At 38.3% G+C, this 22,656-nt stretch overlaps 1 long non-coding RNA gene across 4 annotated transcripts in view; it reads left to right on the top strand.

The window, feature by feature from the left end:
* The window catches only part of LOC103179833, a 65,713-nt gene that overhangs the window by 12,481 nt on the left and 30,576 nt on the right, over positions 1 to 22,656 (top strand). For all 4 annotated transcript variants that reach the window (XR_488032.2, XR_488031.2, XR_488033.2 and 1 more), the window contains exon 2: positions 20,382 to 20,516. This is a non-coding gene — a long non-coding RNA (uncharacterized LOC103179833). The remainder of the gene's footprint in view (positions 1 to 20,381; positions 20,517 to 22,656) is intronic.

Raw genomic sequence — 22,656 nt, 5'->3', positions numbered from 1 at the left:
AGCAAATGTAGTAAAATTGTAAAGTGTGCGTTACAACACTTAAGGGACCAATGCAGTGCAGCATTAGTAGAAAATCCGCAAAGAGGTTGGAGTGGGGGAGAGAGGGTGGGAGGTGGGGAGAGAAAACATTGTTCAATAAAATGTCTGCTTAAAAATTCCACTTGCAATAAACATTTTGGAAGAATATTAAATGTCAAGAGGCAGAATCTATCCACAAATTTACTATTTAAATGTAAATGTGAAACACTTTGGAGGAAATAGGAAAGAAAAACACGGATTAGATCACGAATCCATTTCCCCTGGCATTAAACCAGCCACTTAGACATATGAGCTCATTTCAGTATAAATAGTATGGTGTTTACATGAAGCCCAAGCAAAACATTTCAAGGAAATGTAGGCTGAGCACCCTATTGTATTATACATGACGCATTTATTCTCCCAACGGATCCATTTCAAGGTGCTCCCTATGTCTGTGATCTTCTTCTATCCCATTATTCTGCTTGTCCACTCCTCTTGACTAACATGGACTTGCTGTCCGTGCCACCACCTCTCCGTGCCACCATCGGAAGCTTTCAGCTACTGCACCCTAACCTCTGGAAATCTCTTCCTCTATCTATTTGTCTCATTGCTCTCTATCGGTCTTCAAGTCCCACCTTCAAATCCTAATGTTTGATTGTGCCTATTGTCATTCTTCCTCGCTCAGTATCTGATCCCAATTTTGTAATGCGCTCGGATGTTATCCCACATGAGTACAAGTTGCCTATTCTGTACTGCTGAGAGCTACTGAAAGGCATTGTTCAAACCACTACATAACTGTCAACTCCATAGACCAATGGGTAGGAAAGCATTAACAATCTACATAGTCAATTAATTCAAGCTTTATGGACTTTGCTTCATATTATGCCAATCAATTCTCGGATATACTGTAAATATTAGAATGCTCAAATCTTATTAATGTATTTGGTAAACTGTGAAATGTTTCAAAGCAAACGCAATATGACAATGTTACAACATACTATAACTTCATGTATCTGCTTGAAAAATACCATATAATAGTATTTGTATTCTTAACTCGCTTATTTCACCAAATTCTATCCAGTTGCCTTTCGAACGTACTGACGTTGGTCTCCTTGAGCAGACTGCTCCAAATCCAGTATTCTCCTGTGTAAGATAGTTAAACAAACTGCTTGATCACCTGCCTCTTCTGAGATCCTTTGTCTGTGGTTTTTCGTACATTTGGGATCAGTTTATCTATACACCGTAGAATCTTCATAACTTCAATAAGACTTCATCTGATTATTTCGGCTGCAAAGTCCTGACTAAATATGGCATAATATTCAAAAAAAAATATGGAAGCTATAAACCATCTCAGCCCAGGTTCAATTATTCTCATGATAAGCTGCTGAGGCATTACTCAGCTTTACTGGCGGGTTGATGGCACTGTTGTGATGATCTGCTCCTAGTTGGGAAAGAAGAATGATCACTGGTTACGTTGGATGGAGTCGAATGGGTGTTTTGCTCTTCATTCTCTTCAGTGCTGACTTACTTATCATGGCTTTCTGGGTACAATATTCTGNTTTTTTTTGCCAGATATTGGCTGTAATAACAGATGCTCACTGTGGTATAACAAGTAAAGATGGAACAACAAATTAAAAGGCCCATCAAACATGCTTCTTGCACAAAAAGCTGCTCGGTCTTGGATATGACCCTCGCCTTAATTTATCTCTGGAGATGGTGTCTGACTATCGAAGGCAATCAAGCAAAAGCTGTAGAATAACTATCTATCCTCACATCTCTACGGTTAATGCCTGGCCTCTTTCTCTCCATACACATCCCCTCCAGCTCCAACAACACAAAAACATATTTATCTACAAATTTACAAAAAAAAGCTCTGAAGTGCTTTAAGCATCTTGAGACATTTCAACATAAGGCGCTATATCAAAATTAGATTTATAGAGCGCAGAATTTATTGTCAAGGGTAGTGACTGTGTATTTTGTAGGTGAATGCCTCAAAATGCAACATATTTTCATGTACGTCATTCTTAACAATAAATAGTTCCATATGCTCAAATGAGATTGGATGTTATTTCACTCTTACTGATCATAAATATTACCCCCGATATATCCCCTGTGTTGGCAGCGCTGTGCATAGACATATTAGAAATTTGTTGTGTGCTCAGAATAGAGCTGCGGAAGCCTATGATCAGCATAAACAAAACCAAATTGCAATTTTATAGCACCTTATCAAATTGAAATGTCTCAAGGTGCTTAAACAATTTTTGTAGGCAAATACAGCAGCTATCTACACGCAGCAAGGTCCCACAGCCATGCAAGACCAATTTCCTGGAGGACTGTTGGCCTGGACATACTGTCATAGGATTTAAATTTTAACCCACGTGAATGGGACCTCGGTTTCATGCCTCTTCCAAAACATGACACTTCTGACAATGCAACATTCTTCCAATTCTGCACTGGATGGAGTTCCAACCTGGGTTAGTTAGACAGCTCTCATCTGTGAATCAGAAGGTTGTTGATTCAAGATCCACTTTAGGACTCTGGACTTATAGTTTAGGTTGATACTCCAGCACAGTATTGGAAGAGCACGGCTTTGTTAAAGGTGTTGCCCTTTGGCATTAAAGAAGCATTAAACTGAGACTTACTGCTGGGTAAACAGAGGTGTGCGGAGTAAGGAAACTTGCCTTAGGATTTGCTAATGGTCAGCGATAAACAGAAATGAAATCCCTTCCACCCCCACAAAGGGAGGTCAGTGTTAGTGTCCTTCTTCTAATAGATGAAGCGTACATCGGGCTGCATGTTATTGTCTTACGCAGTGCCCGCAGCCATTAGAGGGCGTCAGCACTATTGCTCCCTCGGAGGTTGTTACTATAACAACACACTCCAGTGACATCATTAATCCCTAGGCGATTGCCAGTTGTTTTTGCTTTTTTTTCTCTCTCTCTCCCTCTTCGCACTGCATGCAGTCCTGCCCGGGATACTTTGCACTTTTAAATAACTGCTGAAACTCGAGCTTCCGAAATTAAAACTCATTTTAAGAATTTTTGTGCAGAATATTAATTTGGAAAGCAAACATAATAATGTTTTAGTAATAACCCTTACATTTCGAAAGCAGGACGTCTCAAGGCACTTTACAGGATATTCTCTAAAGTGGAGTGAACATAATTAGTCTTACGGCTAAGACCATGAGAAATTTCACCAACTGAGTGGTTGCTTCAGATTGGTGTTTTTCAACAAAATAGATTGATCATTCAATAAAATGACCACATTTTCATTGACCTACTTGAAGGTGAGGTTATGGCACATCTGATCGTGCAGTCCTGTAGCTTAGTGGGTAGAGCACTGACTTCGCAATTGAGAGCCCTGGGTTCGATTCCTGGCAGGGTGAAATGTTGGAAAGTTTCCTTACTCCACACGTCTCTATTTATCCAGCAATAAGTAGGATCCCAGTTGTGAGTCGATTGGTGGATCGCTTTTCCGGGGGTAATAATTCCTTCAAAATAAATAAAAAATAATTTGGTTACTCAATCCACGACTGTTTGTGGGACACTACTGTGTGCAATTGGCTGCTGCATTTCGCCCACACAAAAAAAATACAGTCAATTCACTTCACAGTATATTCTGTGAAGCGCTTTGAGACATCTCGAAGACTTGATAAGGCAATAAATTAAATCCAAGTATTCTTGTTATTATAGTCCCAAAAAGATTTGTAAGTAGCGGATATGGAACTCTCCTCATATCAGAATCTCCTGCCAAATGCCAGAATATTCCTTTAGTTGCCATCTGGAAGTCAAAACAGATCGGTTTCCAAGTTCAAAACATAACCATCCCAATAAATGCAGGATTTTCAATTTACAATTCCTGTGATGAATATCATAAATTAGACCCCAAGGTCAGAATTCAAACTAAAATAGTCTATTAGGCCTGAACATTAACAAAAGGACTGACCATGTGGCTATTCTGCTTTTAGAAATGGGAATACTAGAGTTGGGTTATAGATCACTTAACAATTAGGTAGAAGTGGTCTTGCACATCGAGGAATGTAAATTTTCATGAGCGTATTTTTCTTCATTGCCGGCCTCAATAGATTAAAGGAAAATTGTCCTTTTAGTGAGGTAAGTCTTCAAATGATTTTCTATTAGACAACCCAAATGGCCATGAATATACAAACAGGACAATTATGCCAGGATAAATAGAGGATGAATGGCTTCTTCTTTCAGTGACTTTAATCTCTGCTCATCAATTTAACCAAGTGCATTATCAGTGCCTGCAATTGTATTCATTTCCTGATAAGGTGCAACCATAAGGCATCCCATTCAATGAAGATCTTGGAATTATTTATGTGTGCTATTGCTCACTGAAAGAACATCTCTCACCTCGGGGTTCCATTCCCTGAAAGGAAGAATAGGTGTGGGATTGTGTTATAAATGGAGAATTATATTAATTAAAGTTCAAAGTAAAAAAAAAGATTTTTGAAAAATAACAGTACCAGAGGATTTAGCAAAGTAGTTAACATAACAATTCTCCCATTTGCTATACTGCTTTTCACATCAGGAAGATTATGTCAAAACACTTCACAGACTCACTGTAAAGTTTAGTGACTGTATTTGGAGGAGAATTCAGCAGGCCTGAGTTTGCTTTGTTAGGACACAAGCAGAAGAGTGGGGTAGTGTCATGGTTACACTATTCTTGCAGTCCATGGTAATGTATAAATCTACTAATAAAGATAAAATGTCTGTGTGTCCGCCAAGAACGCAATAACCGATTGACATAGAGACATGATTTGTACTTCATCGGAAAGATCCTGCATGAGGGAGTGTCATAGGCATATTTTGGAAGGGGATCCTATCATTGATGAGCTATAATTTAAAACAAATCTTTAATTAAGGCCCCAAAAAGGTATGCATGGTATTCTGCCACAAAGTAGCGACAGAGGTCACACACCCTACTAGAGAGAGAAATCTATACTAACAAAAACAAAATGTTCGTCTGTGTGTCAGGATCCTCCCACCAGGAGTCCTCCAAAAACGATGTGTGTGCAAATATGCGAACAAGGGATACTAACGAGTTCATCAGCACATTTTCTTAATCTTAAGGGATAAAGATGCCAAAGAAGCGAAGATCAATGCTGGAGGAAAGAGAGAAGGCCGATTAAATTAAACTGCTTGCAAGCGTAGCTGCAGAGCTAGTAATATATATATACATATATACAATTATATAATATTATTTATGGGAAATTGGGAGGCCTGCTTCGTTAAATGTATTTAGTTGCAGAAGCTGTTTGCAAAAGACTTAGCAAACAGCGTACATGAGGTACCCACGCTTGATTGTCAGTCAGTTAACAAGCAGCCTTGAGCGTGGAAGAACACGTGGGCGCTAGCGTGGGAAAAAGCCCTCGCATTCGCATCATATGGTAGGCCCAGCCACACGTCTATAAAAAGCAATGCTCGGCGCTCCTTGTGCTCGCTAGCTAATGGTCACCATCCAGTACGTATTGACGTGTACAGGATTGCTGTACTGTCGGGTTGGTTTAAATCTATTTTACTAATGTAGTATTGATATAGTTAGGTGTGATTGTTATATTTGATCCCATTGTTATATCTTAACTTGTTGTATTCCTTATATGCAAGGTAGCCTAGGGTTGCTAGGTCTTAATAAAGAGCAGTTGTTCCTACCGAATGTATCCCCGAGTCTCTGTGATATTCTAAAACAAGAAAAGGAGTAAGCACTTCAGAGAGTAGCTGTCTAAATCGGAGTTCTGGTCGTGCAAACAGACTCGTATTAGATATCCCACTTACTGGGCATTGGAGTTAACTGGGAATACCAATCTGAGTGTGTGACTCTGACTCGGTTGAGTCACCTTTGAAGCAGGGACTCACACTGACAGGGTCAGGAGAGAACAAAGGCCACTTAGTACAAAAGCGTTACTAAAATTTGCACATACATCAAAGAGTGAGAACCGTCGCAGAAGGAAAAGATCACCAAATTGGGGATGTGCTAGGGTATGAAGGGATTTTTAGGTGAGGGTGAGGACCTTGAAGTCAATCCATTGGAAGCCGGTGGAGCCTGGCGAGATCTGGGGTGATGGGTGTAAGGAATATGGAAGGATTTCACAACCATATAAGGCATTGTAGCCTAATCTGTTCTTTCCATCATTGAATATCAATAGAAGAGCAACGAGTGACACTGAAATTTAGAGTCCTAGGCTATGAATAGAGGTCGCAGAACTGGACGTCAAAATAAAAAATTGATGTGGGCATGATTCCAAGTCTTAAAATGAAGAGAGGCATAAATGAAGTAAATGCAAAGAGGCTATTTGATTTAAGATTGTGAGAACAAACCAGAGGACATATAAGTTTAAAATTAAAACATTCTCAAGATGGAGTTGAGATTAGAAGACTATTTTCCCCACAAAGTAGTAGATATGTGAAACAAATTCATAACAAAAGTAATACAGTGAGCTTGAATATAATGTGAGAATATTATGTTCCAGCTAAAGTGAAGGCCAATAATTACGTTGATTGCTGATTTTAAACTCAACAGCATAAACATTTTGCCACCTTTTTAATCTGTATCATAAAATCTGACAGTATTACTGCTACCTATTACATTATTATTACATTAACTATTACTATTACTGTGCTGTAAGTCATCAAACCCATCCTAATTCTTTAGTGTCTGAGCTCAGGCTAGATTTCTGAGCCATGAAGTCACAAAAGAAGCTTGTTACTTTCCCAGCGTGTCTTCTGTTCAACAGAGCACGCCTTCTGCCATGTGTTCAAATAGAATTGTGGAGCAGAAGTTTCAACAATGTTCCTTTGCAGCCTAACTCTTACTTATTCACCCCGACAGACTCCCCTATTCTTTACAACCACAATCAACTGTGTTTCTGGCCAGAATGCAGCCAAGACTTGACTTACATATTTTAATGTGGCAGCTACCATCAGTAATTGAACATGGACCAAACAGTAGGTATGCGAATTTCTTGTTGCCAGATCCCGGTTATTCACTGCCAAGAGCAAAATGCAAGACCATTGTTGCTTAAGTGGGCATTTCAATCATATTACACTGGACCTTCTGTGCAAGGCTGTATGCAGAAGGCTTGTAAAAGTGACTATAAGAAACGTGGTTTATATGGGTTTTCTGTAAACAATGGGAGATTTATGAAAGGCAACTTTGTTTCAGCGAAAGTGTTCCAATGTAGAAATGGCACATATTCTTCACAGTTTAAAATGTAATACTACGGTTGCCTTCAGAGTTACTTGAAGTATATTTGCTATTAGAATTCGTTATAATCCCAAAGTAGAGATAGAAATTTGACATCAAACATAGGATAAGTGGAACAAGCGAGCGTATGTGAAATAGCAAACATATGGCCACCTAAGTCTTGTATTATTTTCATATGCCTGAGTTGTTGAATATATATATATGTACAGTACATATATTTAAAATAATGAAATGATTTGACGAATAATGGGTTAGATAATGGACAACTCTTCCTTATGATGGAGGGATCTATTACAAGGGGGGGGAAATAACATCTATTCTAGTATTTAGAGCCTTAACATCAGAATTTAGAGTTAGAACTGAGCTCAGGAAGCATTTCTTCATATAGACAGTTTTGAAGATGTGGAATGTTCTGCCCTAGAAAGCTGAAGAGGCGGAATAAATAGGGTTGTTCACTAGAAAGATAGACAGATATTTGGGTTAGAGGTGTTAAGGGGTATGGCAAAAATATGCAGCGTTGGAATTAAAAGACCTGGCAAAATTCTGTAAACTAATGGAACAGCTCGATGGGCTGAATGGTCTCTGCCTGTTCCCATTCCCCTCTGTTCCCATTTCAAAGGATATGGAACATAGATTGCTTTCCTGGAATTTGCAGAGCATCTGACAAACGCACATCATAACTACTGGGAAGTGTAACACATGCTTTGCATAAAAGCAAAGCCTGGTTTACTCTTCCCAGAATTTATGATGTGTGTTTGTCAGATGCTTTGCAAATTCAAGAAAGGTTGAGTGTGTTGTGTTTATTATAGAGGTGGTTTCTACAATCTCAGGACATTGCTTGCACTTTACATTTTTCAAATACAACAAATGAACTCAAAGATAAAAATGTATATCGACCAGCTGAGTATGGCCAACACCAGACAATCTGAAAAGCCTGACGCAGTAATTATTTGTACTGGAAATCCCACCTTTGCATTATATATACAGAGCTTTATCCTGGTTTGGATTTAGATAACATCTTAATACTTTAGACTTGACAGGATGTGGAATGATTTTTCAAATTTAGCATTTTCACTGCAAATTGAAAATTGAAGGATACTGCTATTCTATTAACTGGGTGGCTTTGCATCTCACTAAAAGAGACATTTTACCCAAACTCTCAAACAAAACCTTTTCCAAATATGTGTCAATTGCAATATTTAGTCCAAATGCTTACTCAAACACTCTGATATCCTTGTTTTCTATCTCCTTTGTTTTATTCTGCTGATTACATGTTATGTTATTGTTAAATATGTGTACTTGATTTAATAGTTATTTCACACCTGGGGGTGAAACCTAGTGTGCTCACAAGGAATGGGTTACTTAATACACACTGCAAATTTCACCCAAATTACTAGCAGTGTAAGTCTTGTCTTATCCTTTTCTGAAGGCATTATCTTGTACTAAACTACAGTTCAGACCAGTCACTTGACAATACTACTCCTGAGTAGACAGTTTTCATAGCCTGGAGAGTTAGGGCTATCATGGCTGATTCCGAAAATGTCTTACTCATTGATAATTGGCAGGGCGAAACCTTGGATAAGTTTCCTTACTCCACATGCCTAATAATAATCCCTCCAAAAAAAACAAAACAATAATAAATTCATCATTTTCAATCCACGATTGTTTGTGGGAAGCTGCTGTGCACAATTGGCTGCTGCTTTTTGTCCACAAATATACGGTCAATTCACTTTACAGCATATTCTGTGAAGCGCTTTGAGACGTTGAGAAGACGTGAAAAGCGCTATATCAAATGCAAGGATTATTATTTATAATTAAAATATCTGGACTCGTAATTATTTCTGCCATAACTTATTTACCCTCTGTGAGTTGTGCGGATGTTTGAAGGGTCGTAGACCCGAAACCTTGACCCACTTTCCTTTCTCCATAGACGCTGCCTGACCTGCTGAGTGTTCCCAGCGACTTCTGTTTTTATTTCAGATTTCCAGCATCTGCAGTATTTTGAGTTTTGTTTATTTGTACATATATTTTCTATACTTTTTGCAGTGTTTAGACTGGGATGTTGACAGGTATGACCTATGCATATGTACTTCATATGTCCCCATTTACTGAGCTAAACATTGGACACAGACCCAAGCTGGAGTGGTAATGATCTATTTTTATGGGAATATAATGAGCACAGTTTGAGCTGTGTGCCTGAGCGCTCCCAAGAATGGAAACTGAAGACACTCTGTGACTGCACAAGACAGATGCAAAGTAGCTGGCTTCACACAGAGCTACATAATAAATGCACAAGCTTCCACATGTGAAAGTCACACCTTAATTCTGTTAAAATAAGAATGTACTTGTAGTGGCTTCATGGTAAACAGACGGAACAATCAAAGAATCAGATTGAGCGTAAATTTGGAACTATAAATGTAGCATACCCTCAGAATAGTAATCAGGAGCTAAAATCTGGCTCGTAATTGTATAACTCCTCAAGTTGACTTGGGTGCTATCTCAGCACAAGCTGTGAATTTAACTTGGGACTTTCCAATGTTCAGTATGTGGCTCAGTTACACACAAGGCAGTGGCTTTATCAACGGAGTTATTGAGGGACATGTCTAAAATGTTTTGCATAATGAACAAATGTTCTGTGTGCCTTCCCCGCTGGCTGTGATTGAATCCACCATGACATTCCAACAGGATTATGCTACACCGTCACCAAGTCAACTTCAGTTATGCTCAGCTATATTTCATTTATGTCTTAGGAAGATATCTGACCATTTGTTTTTTAGTAATTAAATTAGATACGATTGAATGCAGAGTTGGAAATAGCCACTCTGGATATTACTGCCGCTGAGACAGTGAGATAATACTATATTTACACAAGTGATTGCATGTATCCCATTGATCCGAAATAAATGGAATTTCTCTAGGCATCCATTTTTAATCTATTTGCTTTAGAGCAAATGGGATGCAAGAATTTTTTACACTAACGTCATGTTTACAGTAAATGGCTATGATTAACATTTCACAACATGAAAGGGAAGGTTAGATTCCTTTTCACATTATGTAAAAAGGCCTGGAAAAGACACCAAATAGTACAATAGCAGCATTTTGAACTTAGGCTTTGACTCTGATAGAAATAAAGGCAATAATAAAGGCAATACCACAGCTTGGTACGTAAGTATTCTACTGGGTGGAGACTTGTGCTACTTTTAGGGACTTATCTTTTCTGCTGAACTTTAAATCAACCTCAGGTTACTTATTATGCTGTATAAAGATGTTTATTGACCACATTGATAAAGTGAATATTTTGAGGTATGCGTAATAAAAGGTTAAAGGAGGATTCAAATTTAGTTTCTAAGCTATGTAGCCAGAGGTTCGCTTCCAGCAAAGCTACAAGACAAAAAAAACAGTGATCAAAAATCTATTTCCTTAGCCAGCACAGTGGATTTCCAAAAGCAGCATCAATGATTGAAAGTCAGTACAGTGCCAGCAGCTGAAATACCCAAAAAATAGAATACATCTAAACCCAGGTGGAATTTCCACCCTAAATCGTCTCAGCTTAATTGAGTTTGAGTTTCAGCTGAATCTCAGGGCAGGGATGCTCGAGAGCAGACAGTTCACACACCCTTACCCATAACTGAAGTAAGAGCTTCAAGGCCACAAATGAGCTATGACGGTCTTTCATATGAATGTAGGAATGACTAGAATTCACTATGCTTGGAAAGGCATGTCATATATGTGATATGGGAATACAGGTCCTGGTGTAAGACTAATTCTGAACACTGCTGTGGTGAGGTACTTAAATCATAGGCATACATATATGTATATCACATATATGGGTTATTATTTTTCACAGTAAAGCATACAAATAATTAGTCCTTGGGAATGTGCAAGGTTCTTAATTGTGTTTATAGAATCCAGTGCAGAATTCTTAGGTGTGGATGGAGTAAACTGCAGCTCAATCGCTTTGATGTGTGTGAGGAAAATAAATGCTATGTACACAAAAGGCTGTGGTTGCAGGCACTTGGGATGAAAGAAGGCATACAACGGACCGGATTAAAATGGTGAAATGTGATGAGAAACCAATTGATCTGTGGTCAGAATTAATGCACAAGCTGATTAACAGATCGATATTCCTAAAGCTCAGTGAGTTCACATTTCTCGTAACTGCTCCTCGACCGACAGAAAACTCAGCTTGAAAGAAATGATAAAACCCTTTGCAACTGCAGCTTGTTGTTAAGCTTGTTGCATCAGACTGCCATCAGAGGTTGCAGGTTACAGAGGTATTGTCTTTTAAGGAATTGGTAAACAGTGAGTCTCTCCCTCATATATTTTAAATGAGAGCTAAGTGCTTGGTTCAAATAATAAATAATTATGTGATAGATTTAGTAACGTTGGATTGGGTTGAGCAAGGAAATATTTCACACCTTAGCATAACATCCGTGGAATTCCGGATTAAAATGTTAAAATTCCAATGGCTGTGAAATTATTTTTTTTAAACAATACACGCATGAATTTCTGCTCCAGTTCACACATTCAAAATCACCCGACCAATGATCAGCATGTCCCTTTGCTGATTTAAAAGCATACTGGACAGTTATGCTAATGTTTTTTATTAAATAAATGAAATTGTACTTGAAGACTGGCCTGATCAGATCCTTTTTGGGAGAGGGGTGAAGTTTGGGGTATTTTGTAATCATCACAAGGAATGGGTTGCAAAATGCCACACATTCCCTACCATGTTTCTAAGAATAAGGAGAGCTAATTTGTGGAATGTCTCATTAAAAGAGGTAAATACATGTAAATGGTCTGAAAGTGGAGAGAAAGCGAAATAATTATAGAAAACAAAATGATGTATCATGGCAAAACATTCTCGTGATCTTGGATTAACACGCATGATTTTAATGAGCAAGAAAATGTGTGATAAACCAAATTTGCACCATTGCTCTAAGTATGCAATTGTCATGCCATTTTCTGTGTTGCATAGAAATCCCATTCCTCTTATTGGCAAATCATGGCACAGTTCAAAGGAATTGAGACTGGGATAGAAGCATGTAACATAGAATTGTTGGCGTTGATTGACTGAACAGTTTCAAAGTTAAGATGGTCTGAATCAAGATCCAGGAACACATATATCTGTCAGTCAAGAAAGCTACTATAATTAATTGATTCGGCATGGCTGGTGAGGTTATTCAAAGACTGGATACGGAACAGGGATACATGCCATTGCTTAGCAAAACTTTCACTTGACGTTTACTGGGTTCCAGCTGACAATTTGTTCACATCTGTCCCTGTATGTCTTATTATTGCTCTGAGATGCTACCCCTGAATGAAGAGCACTATATTAATACAAGTTGTTGATGCCTCAACTTGTATGCCTTAAAATTAGTTGTTTGTACAGCCTACAAAAGCAGAGATTCTTGTTGGGAGAACATTGACATGAGGTGTTGGTGATTGAGGAGCTGGCATTCATTTGCCTAGTAAAGGAACCTCAAACAATCTATATCTCCTGTTCAAATAAAGCGATCTTACATATAACACACGTACCAGTCTAAGTTTTTATAGAAAATCAATTCTATGACTTCTACATAAGGTACTTTATTGGTGAATTCCATAGCTTGTAGGACTATTTACCAACTTTGGCTATGCTGAGGCAGAGTGAAATCAAACAGCTTTTGTGTTGGCTTCAGCTTGTCACCAACATCCAATATACTGACTCCAAAAGTTACCAAAGATCAGAAGAAATTATCATAAGTCTTCCTGTAACACACATCCTGTTTTTGAAGGTGGTGCACAAGGCCTAATGTTTCAGGAAATCTCATTAATATGTAGCAGCAGGTTTCACAGATTCAGCACATAGTAATAACCTAAAGTATACATTCTTAATAAAATAAGTGCCTAATTATTGGATTTGTTCCCCACAAATACACACTGAAAGAGCCTGAAAATGGAATGTTCTCAAAGGTTTATGGATGAAACATTGGGATTTGCTACAAAATTTGATTAAAAAAGGGGATCCAAAGAGATTTGCACTTGGCATTTCATTTTCTAAACTGTTACCAGAGTTTAAAACTTTCCTTGACTGGCAAATGACTCGAAAACAGAAAAGCAGCCTCATATAACCCCAGTATCTCTCTTTGATGTCCTTGGGACGTCCTCCTGACGTGAGAGGCGCCATACAAATGTAATTTGTTGTTTGTTGTTGTTGTTTGATGTTCCTTTTGCCTCAGTGTATCAGGTAGAATGGGAATGTGCCTACTCTGAGGTACATAACACATTAAAATGGCTTTGAGGTATTCTGCAAAATAGATGTATAAAATGAGACTTCCTGCTATTTACTCTGCTCTTAATCTCCTTTTAAAACATTTCTTTTTTTAAAAAACAATACAATTGGTTACATATAAAATACTGCACAAGTGGCTTTCTGCTATTTTCTCTAGGCAATCTATTTTTAAAAACACTTTAAAAAGAGCAGAAAACAGCTGGTTTAAATTAGTTTTATTACCTTGCAATGGAAACTCCCTATCTGATGTTCTGCCCTTGTATTTGATCTGCTTGTAGTATCTTTTGCATCTTCAAAGAGCTGTAAATCATTAGATTTGTATTGGAACCATCCACTTTATTGGTTTAGTCACCACTGCATTTTTCTTGAAGCATAGCAATGATGGCTCCAAGAATAAAATGGATCTACATTTATTCATGAACTGTATTGTAATTACTGGTAATGAACTGGACTTAAGCAACTTGTACTCCAGAGCAATATTATCTGAATATAATTATCTGTTGAGTCTACCCAAATTATTGACTGATTTTTTCTATGAACACATCCTTAAAATCTAAGACATTAAAAACAGTGGCTGGAAGCCGAGCAGTGTAATTTCAGCCAATGAGTACATTGTGTCACTGCAATACAACAGAACTACCCACTGCTGCTTGTCAAGACTCAGAGGATTATTATCCCTTTATTTAATTGTGCAGTATTGCATGTACCACCGAGATATGGCTAAGTGTGAGTATATTCAAGCCTACAGCAGTAATCTGGCAGATGAGTCCCAAATACAAGATCTAGAAAATGATCCTTTTTTAATGAAAACTGTAACGTAGCACATAATTCCAAGTATTTAAGGCTGTGGGGGTTTTGAGCACTTTCTGGTATATCCCTCACAAAGAAACCATAACCATTTAAAGGTGAAATTTTGCAGTGTGCACTGAGACTTCTTTTATCAAAAAAACACAATTGGGGTTATATAAATACATGAATTTATTATTGTTTTTGAAAGATGTTGATGTGCATTTCTAAGTGGATTTAAAAAAGGCTACTGAACAAAACATTTCAGGTAATCTAGGCCAATCGCTGGGAGTACTAGCGGTTTAATGAGAGTATAACGTAGTCTGAATTGGTGCGATTGGCATAAATCCAGTAACTTGTGGTGCAACATCTGTTTTTCCAGAACCAGGTCCTCATACGACTTCAGTTCAGACTCTTCAAAAGCAAACAGCTGGGATTGTATTCAGTATGACAGCTGGAAACAGCACAAAGGAATAAACCTATTGCTCTGTGACTGACCTATTTTACCAGTACATTAACACTGGCAAGTCCATCAGACTGAGGTCAGACCTACATACCTGGAGCTTTGGTTTCTTCCAAATCACCCAACTCGGTACTGCATGAGCAGACATGGATCATGTAAGAACAGCTTGAGGTGCTCAGTGCATTCTACTTCAGCAGTACCAAATGCACAGTTTGAGGTCCCCTGCCTTGGCTCTTACCAACCTGAGCCTAATAGTCACCAAACAAATAATAATCATTGTATTTGATATAGCGCCTTATCACGTCTTCGAGATGTCTCAAAGCGCATCACAAGATATACTGTAAAGTGTAGTGACTATATATTTTGTGGGCGAAACGTGGCGCACAATTGCGCACAAACAGCCGTGGATTGAGTGACCAAATTATTATTGCTAATATCCATTACTTATAACGGTTGGGAGGACGCCTCAAAGTGGTTCACAACATTCACTGTCAAGTGCAGTGATAGTGCATTTCCCTCTGTAAACTTGGGTAACCCAAGTTGTGTTCCTCCAGGGAGAAAATGTGCATTCCACTCCAGATACAGGGAAATTCCCATGTGTTAAATTCTGTCTGGTTTGGATACTCTTAAACATGGTAATGAGTTTCCACAAGTGTCAGACACCCGACTGATCAAAATAACCTGCAGACTCCAGGTTGCTGATTAGATGGCCTTTGCTGACAAACCATTGCAATCTTACCTTGAGAATAAAACCAGAGTGGAAAAGGATTGGCTCAGGAGGCTCAAAGATCTGATATGACTGAAATGGTCACACACTGTACTTTGTAGCACAAATATGACAAGCGGCTTCATTTACCTTCAGTGGGCCACTCCTGAAGAGGAAACTGCCTAAATGATATTAGAAAAAGATGAATCAGGTTTGATTGATGAGCTGTGGTTTGTTTTATCAGTGTCCAGGTTGATATTAATATTGATGTTTGCTGGAAGTTGAAAGGAGAATTAGGAAAAGCATTTGCCAAACTCCCCAATACCATGAAGTAGAAACAATCCTCACTCAGGCTCAGGTCTCTTATCCACTCAAAATATTAGTGGCAGAAAAGAGCAGAACAGACATGATCCTAATTGTGGATATCTGGTAATGCATATACTGTATTGGGAAGAATGAATGAAGAAGGTAGGAATAGAATTGGCAAATTTGATAGAGAATTCCTTGGTTTATCAATGCCAACATCACAGCTTTATTTGGTGATTTTCCAAATGAATTTGCTTAGCTTAGCTATAATGTATACACATTAGAAAATGCATGTCTGGGCAAGGTAGTAATTCACTTTGAGAAAACTGGTCAAGAGAAGTGTCAGCTCATCAATATTCTGTCCTTCAGATGAGATGTTAAGCTGAGGTCTTGTTTAGCTGTTCAGGTGGGTGTTAAAAATCCCATGGCACTAATTGAAAAGAGAAGGGAGTTTCCCATGGTGTCCTGGCTAACAATTCCCAAATAAAATTGGTCACTCATTTCATAGCTGTTTGTGGGACATTATTGTATGCAACTGGCTGCTGCATTTTGCCCACAAAATACAAAATTTCGCCTACAAAATTTCGCCCACTGCACTATGAAACACTTTGAGACTTCTCGATGGTGCTATCTCAAATGCAAGGATTATTATTACTTCGTGGACAGATGTACAATGGAGTATATAAACTGGCATCTGTTTCTGGCCCATCCCTAAAACACATACATAATTGTGATTTGGTGGTTTTGGGCAGAGTTAGTAACATGTCTCTTGCACATGTATAATTCTGGGTAACACAGAGGGTTGGGATTTTATTGTTACTGTCTTTTACATTTTGAGTAAGAATTAATAACTAGTATAAAATTGGGTCCTACTGTTAACCAAGGTTATTTTACAGTTACAATAATATGCAATATACTCCAGTCCAGCTGCTGTCATAAACAACTCTCATAAATGTCCTAATCTTTTCTTCACTTGAGAGTTCTGTAAATTATTGGCTTGCCTCAAGATTATGTTACTCATCAAACATGCTCTTAAAATCCCAGCTAAAGGGATTGCAAACAATTCACCCAGGTCCTTTGAACAGCATTAGGATTTGCAATCAAAATGCGTGTTTATTTGATATGGGGATAGATTGTTTGTTAACTGAATACTTAAATATTTTTTCTTTATTGAATCACACATGCAGAAACCCATCACCATGCTTAAGAGTATTCAGACCAGAGATCCCCATGGAAATTTTCCTCATCTGAAATGGAATGTGTTCTCTCCCTGGAGGCACACACCCTGATTATTTAAATCTGGAGAGTTTTAAGTGTAGGTTGGCAAAAGCCAAGGATTGGAGATCCCAGGGTGTACACCAGGGTACTTCTGGAGTATAACAAGCTAAATGCCACACAGTTTACCATTGACAGCACTATCTGGTGAGATTCCCGCTGCTTGTCCAGGGAAGACCACCCAACATGTTAGGGTTTGGGCTCGCAGAACTAACAGAAGCCAAGTGGGAAGAATCCCAGTGACTGGTCTGCCCCTCCAACTTACTCCACACGCCTCTGTTTAACTAGCAATAAATAGGAACCTGGTTGTTAGTCAATTGGCAGATTGCTTTTCCAGAGATCGTAATCCCTTTTTAAAAAATGTGGTCATTCAATTCACGACTGTTTGTGGGGACACTGCTGTGCGCAATTGGCTGCTGCGTTTCGCCCACAAAATATACAGTCAATTCACTTTACAGTATATTCTGTGAAGCACTTTGAGACGTCTCAAAGACTTGATAAGGCGCTATATCAAATGCAAGGATTATTATTATTAAGTCCTGCCAATAAGCAAAACTTACTAGTCTGCCATCAGCAATGTCCTGGAGTACTACGGCACCATTTGTCTCAGAAACTGGACTACCGAGAATACCACAGAGGGCTTTTGGGGTTTTAAGCAGAAAGTGGTAAAATGTTACACAGGGATAATTGGCTTGTGGGGGCCACGAGATCAAAGTGAGTTTTGATGATTCTTCAACGTCAGCTCTTCTTATCATTTTGAAGCAGAATTCACCAAGTGTTGGATTCTTCACTCACTCATAGGGAACAACACCAACACATTACGTTTGTATAGTACCTTTCGGGTTGGGAGAACATGAGGATAGTTTTATCCCACTGGTGTTGTTGCAAAAGTAATCCTTTCAGATTCCGACATTACGTTACCAATCATGTCATCTCAGAGCCAGCTCAGCTACAAGAAGACACCTTTATCTCCCCACCAAGGAAGGATTTTCTTAACATGTGTAGTAATCATCAGTTCTGACTGTTCATTGCTGCAAAATACCTTTATCCATTTAAATTACAAGTGAACTTTATATGAAATTTTAGCTTCCAGTTAGTGTTTTCCTGGGGTGGGGGTGGGGGGGTGAAATAGCATAGCATTCTTTCAGGCTGTTAATTTATTTTCATATAATTTATTATTATAATTTTGTTTCTGATTTCAGATTGGATTCATAGTACCAGATTTCAAGAAGATGTTCAGCAAATTTTCCTATATTTCTTGCAAAATGAATGTTTACACTATTGAACAGGAAATAATTTTACAGCAGACTAAAAATTTGCAAAGAAACAAATTTTGACCTATGATTTCAGTGATTTCGATCGACACAGTGTGTGATGAGGTTGGGTTACTTTAACCCCAAAAATGAAACCACCATCTGGTCAATTCTACAAACCATTTAGCAAGACCTCCTTTGCAGCACACAATTACTTACCCAGCCATGGTTCTTCACAGAATCAAATTGCTTGATGCAAAGGACAGTATAAATATAAGAATAGGAGAGACAGAACATCAGAACTGTTGCAGGATTGAATGCCCTGAATATATCAAGCTTTCTTTTCAATGTGCATGTTATCATCATTGAGAGAATCTGACAAACAAATACTGTACTCGACATGGAGAAAGGCAAGTAAATGTGCTCTTTTTAAAATGAACAGGATTTTCTTTGATGCGAAAGCCAGCTCGGGCTTTGAAAAGATTTCAAACAGGAGAGGAGTGATGAGCTGTAACCAATTATAGGAACAGACCAGACTTAGAAGCTAAAACTTTATCAAACCAATTTACAGTTTCCTTTTGAGGTGTATTGTAAAGTCATTAAGCAGCTGGGTAAACAGCATCGGGTATGGAGGAGTTGGAAGTGATTTGCCTTTGATGGATTTTTAATCTAAAATATTTCTGATTTGATCAGTAAATATGTCCCGGAATCATCATAGGCAGCTTTTATGGAACAGCTAACGACTTTTTACATCAATCACCATGTGTACCAGGGCTTATAGAGAGTCAGGATGTTATAGATAAATAGAGCAGAATATGTACTGCATATTTTGCATGGTCAGAAAATGCCAAAATCTGATCTGATTGGGTCCAGTGTGCCTCTGCCTACTGTTAAAGGCTTATGATTTTGAGAATTTCTCAAACATTGATATTTTTACACCAGCTTACACCCCACTCCATTACCTGCTGTCCTGCTCAGCTGGCTCTGGCCTCCTGGACGACCACTGTCCCCTTGCATTTATATAATGCCCTTCACCCAGGATAGTGACTTGGAGAACTTAAACTGGTGGAGCTTGCTGCCGAGCTGGAGAATGGGGATGTGCCTTTAGCCACTATGCCCTGATACTATGGAACTCTCTTCCTCAATCCCTCCACCTTGCCTCCTTCTTGTCTTCAGATCACACCTGAAGAACTTACTCTTTGATTGTAACAGTCACATCTCCCCTCTCCCTGGCTCAGGGTGTTCTGAGCTGCTATACTGCGTGAAGAATGTTATATAAATGGTGAAAATTTATGGGTTTCAATACCCTGATGTTCTGTCAACCCTATTTCTAAATCCAGACTGTGGTTTGTATCATGTGTTAAGAGTTTGAGAAGAGCTGTATTTTTGTTATGGTTTGGTTACTTGTGCTGCTCTACAGCTATTTTGTTTTTCCTTAACATTCAGTTCAAGCTGTTTTCCTCCTCTGACGTTATTCTGGCAAGTTTTCAAGTGATAAATAAATCCTTATAATAATGATAATAGTTGCATTTTATAGTAACGTATCTCTTCGAGAATATCTCAAAAGGCACACAGGTACAGTAATTGCTATCAAGTGCAGTGACTCCCTATTTGTAAATTTGACTCTCTTTGTACTACATAATCCTTTATGCTTTATATCTTTGTTCTTTATGCTTTTCTGAAGTTGGCAGCAGTGCAGAAAAGAGCTCATTCAGTCATGTTTGTACAAGTATATCTTGGGACTTTGGGGATCAATTAAGTTTTTTGACACTGTTCCAGCCTCTTGTAACCCAACCAGGCATTGTAGGACTGAGATACTTTCTGTATCAGCAGTTAACGTAATCTGGACTTTCCACAACCTTTTCCTTATTGCCACACCTGCTGTCCTGCTTGCATCTGTATTGGACCACGTTAATCTCCATGGAGATAGTTTCATGTAGAGTAATGAGGAAACATGACCTGGAAAAAACTTGGATTTCATCTGAGAAGCAAGACAGTCAACAAGGGGGCAGGGCTGGCTAGTAACAGATGGATATTGGGAAGCACTTTAACCCTTTATACTCTCCTCGTTTGCAGTGTTGTATGCACACATTCTCAAGTGCATGATTGAAGGCTCAGACATCAATAAATGGGGTGGAAGATGAACAACAAGCCCAAGTTTACAGAGTGGAGTTGGGGAGCAGAACAGTGAGGCCGGAGAAGATCATAAAGGTACAATAATTTCTTAAGACATTTTTGTACAATACTCTTGAGATGAAACTAAATGATGTTCCCAGTTACATCAGGTACTTTAACACAATTGCCAGTGAGCATGCAGCGACAAATAAATAATGAAATGAGTCGTGTGATTATCATTTATTTTCTGTTTCCACAACAACTCTGAATGAAGGAGTCATTTCTCCTAACTTCTTCCAATTACATCACCTCACTTTATGTGAGTGAATTATTAATGACAGTTTCAGGCTCCCCTGCCACACGGCAATAACACAGCTCTACAATGAGCCTGGATGAATGGATTTTATTGTTTGCAATTCCATTCCATAATATTTCACTTCTAAAAGTAATTATAACTTGGATCTTTAATGTAGTCCTTATTAAATTGCGCTGCCTAGAATTTTATAAGTTTCTGCTGTCTGGAATAAATTATTCATTACATAATTTAAAAAAATATATCCTGTTGCTTGTTTTTTTGCCTCCCAGTTCTGGTGCCTCTAACTTTCTAGCAGCAACAGATTTCACTTGTGGTTTTTTTTTAAAAAAATGTAAAGAGGCCATTCCTGCTTCAAGAAGATGGTAAAAGCAAGGTGTTGAATGCTTTATGGAGACAGGCACATTCCCCATTCTACAAGCCCCGCTCTGTGATCTGACACCTGGTATGTGTACAACAGGCCTTTCTATGTTTATGGAGCATAGCTGACATCTTAAGCAATTCCTGACTATTTTTGCTATTCTGACCCTTCTTGAGCCTCCAAGTTGCAGATTGGATCTCAGGCAATCAGTTGAATTGTCCATGCCTGTCCATAGTTGGGTCTTCAATACTTCTGGCGACACACTGCTTTGAGCTTCAATAACCAGTATGCAATAGGTGTCATCCCTGAAGAAAACTCTCATTATTTGGACAGTGAGAAGAATTCTAAATTACAAATTTATGAACCGTATAAGATGGAAACAGAAACGTGGACAAATTACCTGTTCACTATTTGAGCCAACCTGTCTTGAAGCAACTCAACCATGTATGGCAACAGAATGGAGCCTCTTTTGCTAACATTTCTGAGCATTTGCAACCAAAAGTAATGTACACGTCTATTAAAAAAAAGTAATTCATTACCATAGTGTTTATAGGCGTGATATTAATTTCACTTCTCTTTCGCTTTCAAAGAGCAACTGGTCTGAAAACAGATATAAAGTAATCTGGATTATTCCACATGTTATTCGCCAACAGTCCTATCTAGTCCGTATAAATTATAAATTAGTCTCAGTACAACATAAATCCCAAAGCCTCTTGGTGAAAGGTCTATCTGCTAGAGGTGTTCAAATGACATTCTGCCTTTGCTGCTGGAGATGAAAAAAAATCTCTGAAGCTTTTCCAACATGAGTAATAAATAATAGTAATAATAATCCTTGCATTTGGTATAGTTCCCTTCTTGTCGGGAGGACTTCCCAAAGCACTTCACAGGAATTACTGAGGAGTGACTGGGTATTTGTAGGAATATGAGGCAGCCCAATTGCACCGAGTAACATGATATTGGCTCCAAACTTCATCAAATTTGTTAAATCAAACAAACGACCTAAATTGTAATTAGTTAAGAGTGATTTTTCAGAGAAAAAGCTCTTAAGTGCTGCATTTGTGAAGATCTAATTACTCTACATCTGTGTTGGTCACTGGGAGATCACGGCACAATCACATTAGATGATGCTTTTGTGTTGCTTTGTGATGATTCATTTTGAGGGTTAGGAGCAGATTCTTTTAACCATGCATCTTATGCATGTCTGTCGAGTCCTTGAATCAAAATTAGGCTATATTAAATGATAGCTTTCATCTGACATGATTTACCTATAATCTTTGTTTTTTTCAATTTGATTTGATAGATTCCTGTCCATAAAATACAATTTGGAATAAAATGTATTCTGCCTTGATGGCGGTGACTATCTATGGGTCAAATGCTCACAGCTGTGCTGATCTTTTCACAGTAATTCAATGCAATCTATTATACATGTGTTTATGCATTTATTTTGTACACACAATTCACATGCTGAAATATTTAACACCCAATATTTCAGAACAGGGTTTAATGAATGATATGTCATTTAACTGTAGGTTTATAAAGTAGCCTTGCTCAGTCATACAATT

Source organism: Callorhinchus milii, unplaced genomic scaffold, assembly GCF_018977255.1.
Source record: "Callorhinchus milii isolate IMCB2004 unplaced genomic scaffold, IMCB_Cmil_1.0 Scaffold5, whole genome shotgun sequence".
NCBI classification, from domain to species: Eukaryota; Metazoa; Chordata; class Chondrichthyes; order Chimaeriformes; family Callorhinchidae; genus Callorhinchus; species Callorhinchus milii.
The sequence above is the reverse complement of the archived record's forward strand: the minus strand, read 5'-3'. Positions and strand labels throughout refer to the sequence as shown.